The sequence below is a fragment of the Corvus hawaiiensis genome, chromosome 14 (genome assembly GCF_020740725.1).
Source record: "Corvus hawaiiensis isolate bCorHaw1 chromosome 14, bCorHaw1.pri.cur, whole genome shotgun sequence".
In the NCBI taxonomy this organism is placed as follows: Eukaryota; Metazoa; Chordata; class Aves; order Passeriformes; family Corvidae; genus Corvus; species Corvus hawaiiensis.
Genome location: NC_063226.1, coordinates 14,434,189 through 14,445,310, shown reverse-complemented (window position 1 = coordinate 14,445,310; position 11,122 = coordinate 14,434,189). Strand labels below are relative to the sequence as shown.

General features: G+C 46.7%; 1 protein-coding gene across 3 annotated transcripts in view; it reads left to right on the top strand.

Moving 5' to 3' along the window:
* The first annotated feature begins 5,014 nt into the window (after window positions 1-5,014).
* The window catches only part of LOC125333203 (synaptotagmin-like protein 1), a 36,841-nt gene continuing 30,733 nt past the window's right edge, over window positions 5,015-11,122 (top strand). For all 3 annotated transcript variants that reach the window (XM_048318962.1, XM_048318960.1, XM_048318963.1), the window contains exon 1: window positions 5,015-5,058. The gene's annotated coding sequence lies outside the window, so the exon portion shown is untranslated. The remainder of the gene's footprint in view (window positions 5,059-11,122) is intronic.

Below are 11,122 nucleotides of genomic sequence, written 5' to 3'. Positions count from 1 at the left end.
TAGCCTTTTTTACAATACAAAATCTTTGTGTACATTACTGGATAAAACCTCCCTTTTGAGATGGGAATGTGCTCAGGTGAGTGCTTCAGCCTTGCGTGGATTGATGGAACCAGGGGGAAAGGAAGGCATATGTGTTCTGTTGTAAGGGGTCAGGGAAAAACATTCTGATATTTCATAATGAGAAATCATCTTCAAACTAAGGTTCCTTTCTCCTTTTAAAATAATTATTCTTAAGAATTCTCTCTGCTTTGACTGCTTATTAAGGCACAAGATACCAAATGCATTTCGTCCTTCAAAATTATGCCTATAAGCAGTTTTAAAACCCATTTGAGTAGAGTTTGTACACTGATGTCTGGCAGTTCAGTGGGACTTCTCTCAAGACAGGTGTTTACTTACAGCACTTGAAGAATTAGTGGGAAAATGTGGACTTTTAGTTCAAAAAAGAAATCCCAGAGTTGATAATGTGCAGTACTGATTGTAACAAGTAGTCTTATGGACCTGAAATGTTTGTGTGCTGACTCTTGTGTTGGAGCAGAGCATGGTTTCGTACTGCTAAACAACATTTCTGCTTAGATTTCTTATTTGACTTGACAGATCCATGAATGAATCCAGCCTCTGCCGACCCCGGAGGTTGGAGGGTGGGCTGGAAGGCCTGGCTCTTCAGCATGCTGGTACCCTGCTGGTAAAAGGTTTCTCATAATGAAATGCAACAGTGCTGAGCAGTGCTGGTGGTGAAACAGCAGCTGTGGGGAACATTGTGCCACTGTAGGTAATTTTATCCTTCACTTTTATTCACTGGAGTTTGCTCAGTAATTTAACTGCAGATGTCCTCATTAAGCAGAGAAAAACCTACTCCTGTTTTTATATCTTGAAAACAGATTTGCCTCTGTGTTACCTTTCCTTGTGGGGTATTGTGCAGCAGTGTAGCCACTACTTAGGACATCCTCTCAGAACCAAAGAGAAACCCATTTCTTAAATGTGATTTGGACTGCAAGAGGCGCAGCAAACTCACTAATATTTCAAAGAAACCTCTATATGAGAGAAGATTTATTGTTTGCTTGTTTTAAAGGAATGCCTGGATGTCTTCCCAACAGAAGAGAACGTATTATTTCCTCTTACAACACACTGCAATTTTAAAGCCAGTTAAGAGCAAACATACATCTCTCAGGGCTTCCTGCTGACAAGAAGGGAGTGTGCAGGGCATCCAGAGGGCAGGGATGGAACAGTGTGCAGAAGGGACACCAGGCAGTATCACTTAACCATGAACAGCACATTTGTGTCTGCAAATGGTAAAGCTTTCCTAATCGTCCCTCTTCGAGAAGTCACTTTCTGCTCCGTGTTGTCTTCTGCTGTAAGCTGGGTCACTGCGCTTATTGGGAGCCAGAGAACAGATTTCTCAGGATGCTTTTTGCTATGTATCTAACCTAAATTCTCAGTTCAGCACAGCAAACCTGGAGTGACAATGGTGGTAAGAGCTGCATGGTGTTTCCTTTTCTGTGCTGGTTTCACTCTGGCCAGAAATAAATGTATTGCAACAGAGCAGTACAAAACCAACCCATGCTGGTTTATCTCATGCATGTGGAAACTCTCCCGTTTCCTTTATGAACACTGATCAATACCAGTCTTGAGATATGGCTGGAGGTCTCAGGCTTGTAGGTCTGTTTTCCAGAAGGATATTGCTTTTCTACAGGTGCCTGGGTTTCTCCTTTTCTACAGGGAAACCTCACCTCTAGTAACCATCTCTTCTCACTCCAGAGAGGAGCCTGGACCTTGCCCTGTACCTGGTGCAGACTCAAGCCCCTTGTGTTGCTTGAGCCATGGGTGGCTGTATGCAGTTTGCCATCCCAATCCGTCACTGGTAGCCAGGATGAATGTGGCCCTACAAAAACTGTTGGCTTTGCTGTAAGCAATTAGTAACATCTTTCCCATGACTTGGGCCACATGATTTGTAAGTCTCTCAGAAAGTTCCCTGAAACATGAGCCAACTTGTCTTTTAAAACTCTTATTACATTAAAAGAAAGAATCATCTTGCACTGCTGAGCAAGATGGTATCAAAAATATTTCATGGTTCTTGCTGCCAACCAATACAGATTTATACCTTACAGCAGAAAGGACACAGAGCCTCAGTTTTTGATTAAAACAGCTCAGCTTTTCGTCAGTAAAAGCTGAAGTCCACAGTGCCAAATAAAATAAGGCCAGGTTCTTAGCTGGTTTAAACTGGATGAGCTCCATGTAGTGTCACTTGACCTGCACTGAATTTTACTTGCTGAATTTTGGCTGTTACATGACTTACCTTCTCTTACCAAGTAAGACATGCAGCAGGATTGCAAAGGATGTGTCTAAAGAGACATGTTGTTACTCTGCTCCTGTCCAGTTCCTGCAGATAGAAGTAGGATCCTGCTCATATACACATTTCTCAGGGTTTTTTTTCTCCTTTGGAGTCTGCATTTATGTTTATGGTTTGCTGGTGGAGCATTTGTCCTAGTGGAGTGAGGATTTTATCTGTTTCTTTATTCTGGCAAGCTGTAAACCAAAATTCTAATACTCAGTAAACAAAACTGAGAAGCAGTTTGTTCTCAGTAAAATATTTTTGTGATAAGACAGTGGGAAGTAAATGGCATCTCCAAAGCACTGTGTTCTTCCCTTGGTGCTTTCAGTAATTTTAGAACTGCAGTCATGTAGCTGGGGAGGAAATTTTGGGGTTGCAAAAATTTGAACGAAAACCCCCAGTGAAACAGTTGTTGGTGATTTTGTCACGCTTCCACATTTAGTTCCTCTAAGAGAGCTGAATCATGAAGAAACACCGAGAGCATTAATCACACTGGTATACACTTTTCAGCTATCTTTTGGCAGCCTTTTGAATGTCACAGCTAAAAATACTGAAAACAATCTAGGCTTAATGGGATTTGAGTTAAGAAAAAGGATAGCACAGAAAGAAAATCCTTAGAACAACGGGTTGTGCTATGGCTGTACTTGCAAAGGTCCCAACATGGGCAAGATAACAAGAGGACCATTCACCTGAACTAGAGGTGCACCTCATCTAAAGGGGAGTCCTACAATGTACTCTGAAAAGTCATGACGGTTTTGAGGGACTTTTCTTTGTGATGGGAATATGAATGAACAAACCTTTTTGTGGTGGGTTGATGTCGGCTGGATGCTAGGTGCTCACCAATCTGCTCTATCACTGCCTTCCTCAGCAGGACAGGATGGGGTGGAGAGAAGTAAGATGGGAAAAACCCACGGGTCAAGATAAAGACAGTTTAATAAAGCAAAAGCAAAGGATGCATATGGCAGTGAAAGAGAACAAAAGATTTATTCTCTACTTCCCATCAGCAGGCAATGTCCAGCCACTTTCCAGGAAGCAGGGCTTCAGTACACAGAGCAGTTGTTCTGGAAGACAGAAGTCATAATAATGAATGACATAGGGGCAGGCAGCAATCAGCATCTCTCAGACTCAGAACACCTCCTGATGCTTTAAGCTTAATAGCCCAAAGCTTAGACTTGAATCAGCAGTTCATTTTAGGATATGGACCATGAAAACCTACAGAGAAAGTAGCAAGTAAATCCAATTTTTTTCCCACCTCTGCCTACTATTTTAGTGTTTTATGTGATTTCTGCCAGTTGTTTCCCCAAAGATATTAAAAGACTGAAACGTGAGAAAAGCATTGGAGGCACAGGCTGTGGTAATAAAACATATTTCTTCACTGATTTTACAGGCTGCTGTAAAGTTGTCCCCATGTGACTGTATTTACTCACTCCCAAGTCACACTTTTCTCTAGCATTGAACAGGAGTGGCCAGAAATAAACCCTACACTAAGCTCTTGTTCCTGCCTCCACTTTATGCAGAAGCATTGACTGTCCAGCACCCAGAAATTCAAACTCTTAGTGATGTCAAAGTGTGATTGGCTTTGCTTCAGCCTTCTCTGTTGTAGAAGATGAAAACAGGGGGAGCTGCCGTGTCTGCGGCGGGTGGGGACAGCAGGGACAGCCAGCAGCTGCGTGTTGCTCTCCGTGCCTGGGCGCTGCATCCTTTCAGGGATGCACTGCTTTTTTCCTAACGTGGCACTGGCGCACTGTAAACGATCCCCGGGGAATTAGTGAGGCAGGCACGTTCCCTAGGTCTCCTGGAGCCTCCTGATTTTTCCTTCCCACCTAGGATTTGTCTCATGTATGCATTACTGCGTCTTGGGAGCAGTGCCCTGGTGCGAGAGGACGCAGACCGGCGGGGCACTGAAGAGGGCAGCGTCACAGGTCTAGATTGAGTTACCGAGGTAAACAGCAGGGAGTAGAAATCCCAACAAACTGGAATTGCTGGAACTGTACCTTCAAATCCCAACGTGGAGCTTAATTTTTGCTGGTTTGGGTTAGAACAGGGGCTGGGCGGGTTCACTCTTTGTTACCTGCCCGAGTTAAAGGCTGGAATAACGCTCGGTCCCCAGCATCCCTCTCCACTCCCTCCTGTCCCCGGGGACACCGAGGGGAGGACAGCTTTTGTTTCAAAAGGAGACAACTTTGCCATGCTGAGAGGAAATGGGGCGGCTGCTCTGCCTTCTCCGAGCCCGGCGGCTGCCTCACACAGCGCGCTGGGGCTAAGGTGGCCTTCCTGCCGACACCTCCTCTCCGAACACCGAACACCTCTCCTGGTAACTTACATCTGCGCTTCTAACACCCTACACTTCTCCTAACACCTTGCCTTTCCAAGGCGGGTCCTGCCCTGCCTGAGACAAGCATGACACTGATTACTTTGTGTTAATATACACTAACAGTATTCGGAAAGACTGAAAGGATCCCCAGCCCAAGCCGCCTCCAACCCCACCCTGTCCCTGCTACCGGCCTGACCCCCGCCCCTGCTCCGGCCCGGGTTTTGCGCGTGCCTGCCGCGCGGGGTGGGCACGGCCCCACCAGGGCTGACCTCGCCCCGGGATGGCCCCACCCGGGATAGCCCCGCCCCGGGATAGCCCCGCCCCGGGATAGCCCCGCCCCGGGATGGCCCCGCCCCGGGATGGCCCCGCCCCGCCCCGGGATAGCCCCGCTCCCGCCCCGCGCCGCCGAGGGCAGGTAAGGGCTGTGGGGTTCCGCCGTGCCGGGCACAGCCCCGGTAAGCGGGGGGGGGGCGGGAGCGCAGCCCCGGGCCGGGCTCGGTACGAGCGCTCCGTGTCCATTCCGAGTGCCGGGTTCAGCCGCCGGAGCGGACACACCGGTGCCTGCCGGACCTCGCTCGCCAGCCGGGCGGAGGTAGCGCTCCCCCCTGCCCCCCGCCCCTGGGCCGCGCCCGCGGGTCCCCGGAGGGGTCCGGGACCTCCTGTCCGGGCAGGGTCTGCCCGCGAGGGCTCCGTGCGCTGGGCACGGAGCGTGGGGTCGGAAAGGTGCACGGAGCAGCTGCCGGGCAGGACAGCGGGCAGGACACGGGGGCAGCCTCGGCGCCCGTGGCGGGGGCGGCAGTGCCGGTGGGGACGCGGGCTGTAGGTGCCCGTGTGCTCGGCGGCAGCGCTCGGGGTCGGGACAGCGCCTGGCACAGCCACAGTGCCGTCCGGCGGGGCCGAGGGCACAGAGGTGGCCGTGCCTTTCGCAGCTCTGCAGGTGACGGCTCGGGGCAGACCGGGCTGGCGGGGCCCTGCTTTGACATGGGGCATCACTCCCGTGGGTCTGGCCGGGACTTTGGGCTGTTTAAATAAAAGTGTATCTTATCTTGCGTTGATGAATTGCGTTATTAAATCCTCTTGCAGAGTGGCAGAGTGTTTTTGTCCCATCTATTAAAATTAAGTTTGTGAGGCAGCTGCCAGTTTTCAGAGGAGAGAGATCATAGAATCAGAATAATTTGGGTTGGAAGGGACCCTAAAGATCATCTAATTCCAGCCCCCCTGCTATGGGAAGGGACACCTTACACTAGACCAGGTTGCTCAAAGCCCCGTCCAATCTGGCCTTGAACACTTCCAGGGATGGGGCATCCACAACTTTCTCTGTAGCAAAAATCTGACATAAAAAACTTTTGAGAAAAGGAAAGTCCTAGAAAATAAGGGGTACTTTTGATGATTTATAATGTACTTTTTGTTATTGCTTCCCCACTTTGTATTCTAAATTATTTGTAAAAAACCTTGAACATGTGTCATTTTCCTGTGACTTCTGCTGTTTTGTCTGTATTTTCCTAGTCTCCCCTCTCCATCCTGGTTTTATTTACTTCCTTGTTCATGCTTCATTGTTGTAAATGCTTGGCATGGCGATAAAACCAGCATTTATTAATTTCTGCTCCCTTTGCAGCCATCTCTCCAGTGTGATCAGTGCTGTTGTATAAGCCATGGTAACCTATGGCCTATGACCTATTTGGTTCTTCTGCCTTTCTTGGATTGCTTTGGCAGTGAGTCATTTTCACATAAAATAGTTTGCAGTGGAGCTTATTCTCTCCAGTGATGCTATAGACCATTCTGGACCTCTGCATCTCTGCCCCTGGGGCATAGCACAGGGCATGGTCCAGACGGTGGAAATCTACTGGCCTGCCCCTGTGAAACCTCTGTGAGGGTGTCAGCAGGCAGGGGCTAGTTGGTTCTGAGGGCTGAACCCATCTCCTTTACCTCCCTTCCCGTTCCACCTTTGGCAGAACATCTGAGAAACTCCACGTGGTGACCCAAGTTTCTGCTCTCCTGCACAATTCTGTAATTGAAGCGCAAACTTGTTTTTTTCCTCCTGAACTCATAAATCATGTCCCTTTAATGGGCCTCCGTCCCTGGGAAAGGGGCAGCCCTTGCCACAGTATGGCACAACATGGACAAAGTGTTCATTGTACATCAGGCTCACTTTGATTCCATTTAAATCAATATTGTTATCTGCATTCAGAGATGTAGCAGGGGAGTGTGTGGGGGGAGAAAAACAGAGCAATAATCAATGTTTGCAACAAAGTTGGAAGGAGTACAAGGCTGTCCTTGGGTGTCAGCAGGCATCAGAGCCTGAGAAAAATAAGGGTTTGTTAGTGACACTTGATTCAAAACAGAGTTACTTTTTTTGCAAGTTAAACCTAATGGTGCAGTTGGTCTTGGAGGGCCAAACCAGATGGGATTAGAAATTCACCCAGGGAGGATTATGCTGGGAACTGCTCTGGGTGGCTGCTTGGCTGAGCCTCCATCACACTTCAGGAGGTTCAGCCCAAGCTGTTGCCTTCTTGCAGATGTGCAGCTCACAGGGCTGACACCGCAGAGCAGAGTCACCAGTGTGGAGTGTCCCTGGGCAGGCATCCTACCCTCTGCAGCATAACGTGCATTTTACACAACAGCATCATCATGCAGTTATGTCTGGGCAGAATGAGAGTTGTCACTGCTCATATAAAAGCTCCCAATCTTATTCAGCTTAAGTACCTGGAAGTAAAACTACAATGCTCAACAGTTCAGGTGACCTTGTTATTTTTATCCAAAAAGTCTGTTTTCCCTACCTTCATTCAAGATTTGCTAAGTGTTCATGTAGCTGCACAGATGGAAGAAACACCTTGTCTGTGCAAGGAAGTGGTACCAGATGATCATCTGATACTGATTTTATTTTTAGTTATTTAATTAAATCAGTGTAATCTGTGTGTGGGTTTCTCATTTGAGTTTGCTTGAACTTTTATGCTAAACTAAACTAAATGACAGGCCATGTCCACATGCAGATTTGTGCTAGTTTAAGCACAGCTGTTTATAGCTGTGCCTGTAGCTAATTAATCTACTGCAACTTTCTCCAGCAGAGAGAGCATAGTATGAGAACTGTGGCTTTGTGTTGAAATTACTGTAGCATCTGATTTACTTAATTATTAATTTCCTTGTGAATTGAGACTATCCATCTCTGGTAGTATTAGCCTCCTCACGGCTGTAGGTGTTGGATGTCATCCTTCACTGGACAGACTGAAATCTTTCACCTACTCAGAGCACTGCAGGGGACAGACAGTGGAAGCAGGTGCCTTTTTCCTTCTTGTGAGTAGCAAGTGCTGCCAGGACCTCCTGTCCCATTTGGGTCATCCAGCTCCTAGAGCATATACATGGCTGCAGTAGGTGAATTAATGACTGAGTCTGTGTTTGTATTGGAAACTGCATTGTTTCTGGAAGGAAAGTGGCCAGTTTTTAAAAAAATATTGCCATGTATGAATTTGTTTTCTCATGGAAAACAAGTGATGGAAAGCAGGGGATGTGGCAGCTTCAGCAATGGGCTTATTCCCCCTGGAACTTCCTTTCACTGTATGTCAGGGTGACAAAGTAAAACAGCTTTAGTTAAAATTTTAGTGTAGTGCATTTCTGTACTAGAACCAGGCCCAGCACAGACCAGTCCAGGCCTCAGCACGTGCTTGGGAATTAGAAGAGAAAAAGGTGTGGATCCCAGATCAGACATGGACTTGAGCATCATTTTTCTGCCCTTCCATAATGTGGGGGCTAACCCCAGCCTCTGGATGTAGCCCCTTTTTGTTTTGGCATCAATAACTAGAAACTACAGACCAGGAGATTACTTCTTAGAGTGTTTCCACAACCCCTGTTCCCAGATGTTGGAGGGAATTATACCTTCCAGATATCTCAAAGAATGATGAGATGCACTCTGCTGTTTTACAGTTAACTCCGAACTAGAATGAAGGTATTTCAGAATCATCCAGGCGTGGCCGAGGCTTAAAAATAATCAGTGACCAGAAGGAAGGATCCCTCAGTATGCAAAGTTTCCTAAACAAACAGCACTGTTTTCCCTTGGGATTTATCACCATGCTGTGCCTCATGCCATTGAGCTCAGCAGGCAAGGAGTACAAAGGAGTTGGGCTCCGCATATTTTTAACTTCTCCACCATGTTACAAAACGAGGTGGTTTTAGCATTGTGTTTTTTTAAATAAAATGGCTTCTGATCCGGAGGGCTCCTGACCAGGATAGGTGTTGCAAGCTCACAATTATTGGGGCATAGCAAGCAGGGTCAGGAAAGCAATTTAAGACATGTCACCACTGCAGGCAAACATGGAGAAATTATGTTTGGAAGGAAACACAGCTGAGGTCAGCAAATATTTTTCTGGGTCAAAAATAAAAGCCAGAAGTTCTCATGGGTGGTTGCTTTTTTCTTCATCTTCCATTTCTGCAGTTTCTTTGTTTGAACTCAGCCAAAACTTATCTTCTACCTCCCATTTTTCATATTGAAAATATCTGGGTTCTGAGGATGAGTGAGTGACAAAGGGGGGCAGGGGTGTAATTAATCTAAATACTTGCAGTGTTCTAGCTTTAAGCTGTTAATTGCTCAGTTTTAGATACCATATATTTATTTATTGTTGCCTTTTCAAGTATAACAGCTGAGAAGATGCTTTTAAGAGTACCCATCATACCATGTGGCATCTAGAAACCCTGCTAGCAGGACAGCTGGGTTCTTTAAAGCTGATATAACGTGTCTGTTCTCCCTTGGCTGAGAGGGAAGCCTGGACACCAGGATGTTTCTCTGATGGAAATGTCGGTGCAGCAGAAGCGCAGCACGATGTCCATGAGAAGCCCTAAACTGGCTCACAGCTACGCTGTGGGGGTGAAGGCTTGTTCCAAACTAATACATAGGGAATGCAAATTCTTTTAGAACTAATTCTTTTGAGGACATAAGTGCAAATTTAGAGCAAACCTCAGCACAAGCTCCAGCCCCTACCCCAAAGCCAAGTGCATTTAGTGGAGGTGTGGGAGCTCTTCCCTCTTGCCTCCACCAAAGCTCTTGGGAGTGGAATGCCTGTGCTGGGAATGAATGGAGGCAGAGCAGGTCCGCCAGGATGGCAGAGCAAAGCCCCTGAAATACTGGCATCCTCTCTGGAGATGCAGCCATCGCTCTTCGCTGGGATATTAGGGGATTTCTTGGTGTCCCAGGTGGCTGTGCTTGTTTATTTGTGTTCTGGCAATCTACAGAATTACAATGAACTACATCCTGCAAACTCTGCAAATAGTTCCCACCTATGAAATAAACAAAACTCTCAAATATTTAGACTATAGCATTGGATTATCAGTTTATTACCACTAAAAGAACTTGTTGACCTTAAGGAGTCTGAGTCACACTTCTCCTCTGATGGATGTTTTTATTTTGGCAATGTTGGCTCTAGGAAATAATGATTAAGATTGAGAAGCTCAGTCTTTTGTTTACCCTAGGTGGTAACCGTAGGATGGTTCATTTAATTAAAAATGGTTAAAAGGAAGTAAATTGTGTGTAATGCAAATTCCACCCATGCAGTTCCTTGTTAGAAGGAGATGAGTAGAGTTCAGTGGAGGTAATTATTCATGTGGTGGTTACATTGCGTTGGGTGGAAATGTACAGGGGAGGAAAAATCCTTATGCATCCTTAACTGAACCTTTTGTAATGTCCTGGGTCTGTTCTTTGGAAGCCAAGGTATTTCTGAGGCTGAGTGCAAATAAGCAGAATTCACCCACTTCTGATGTGGTCAGTGGAGCATTTCCTCAGTTTTGCATTCCCCACGTGCACTGAATAGGGGAGTTTGCTCATTTTTTTGGCTTTGTGTTGTATTTTTGTTCTCAAATACCTTTTCCTGGCTGTTCCCAAGAGGCTGGGCTAGAGACCTGCTTGCTCTGATAAATTCCTGCAATTCCTCTGTGCCATCTCAGAGCCATTCTTGATCAATGGACATCCTTCACTAAAGCTGCCCAAGGGGAGGGGGAGGGAAGAGATTTTAATAAAACAGCAGAGATTTTCCATCATGCTGGACATTATTGGAAAGTGTGATGTGAAACAATGCCTTGATCTGAGAGAAACCACCCAGGGCTGTGCTCAGAATGAACTGAGCAGTAGTTTTTTGTTCTGGGATGCACACTGGAGTGGAGAGCCATCTCTAGGTCAGAGCTGCTCTCTTCTAGCTGCCCCTCGGGGCCTGCCAAAGCTGCCTTCAGTGGGGGTTATCAGCAACACGAGCTGTTCATCGTTCTGTCTGAGGTGGGAATGGCACACTGTGTCATGTATGGCCCTCACTGAATAGAGAAAAATATGTATAAAGTCTGTGAGCAGTTGAGTTTGAGTAATTCTGGCATTTATGCCTGGCATCACCAGAATTCGGCCTTGACATTTCCTGTGTGATGGTAACAGATGTGTTTAGATGTGGACTGCTCTGGGAGACCACAATTACCTACTTTGTTTGCAGTTATTCTTTATCTTATCAGCT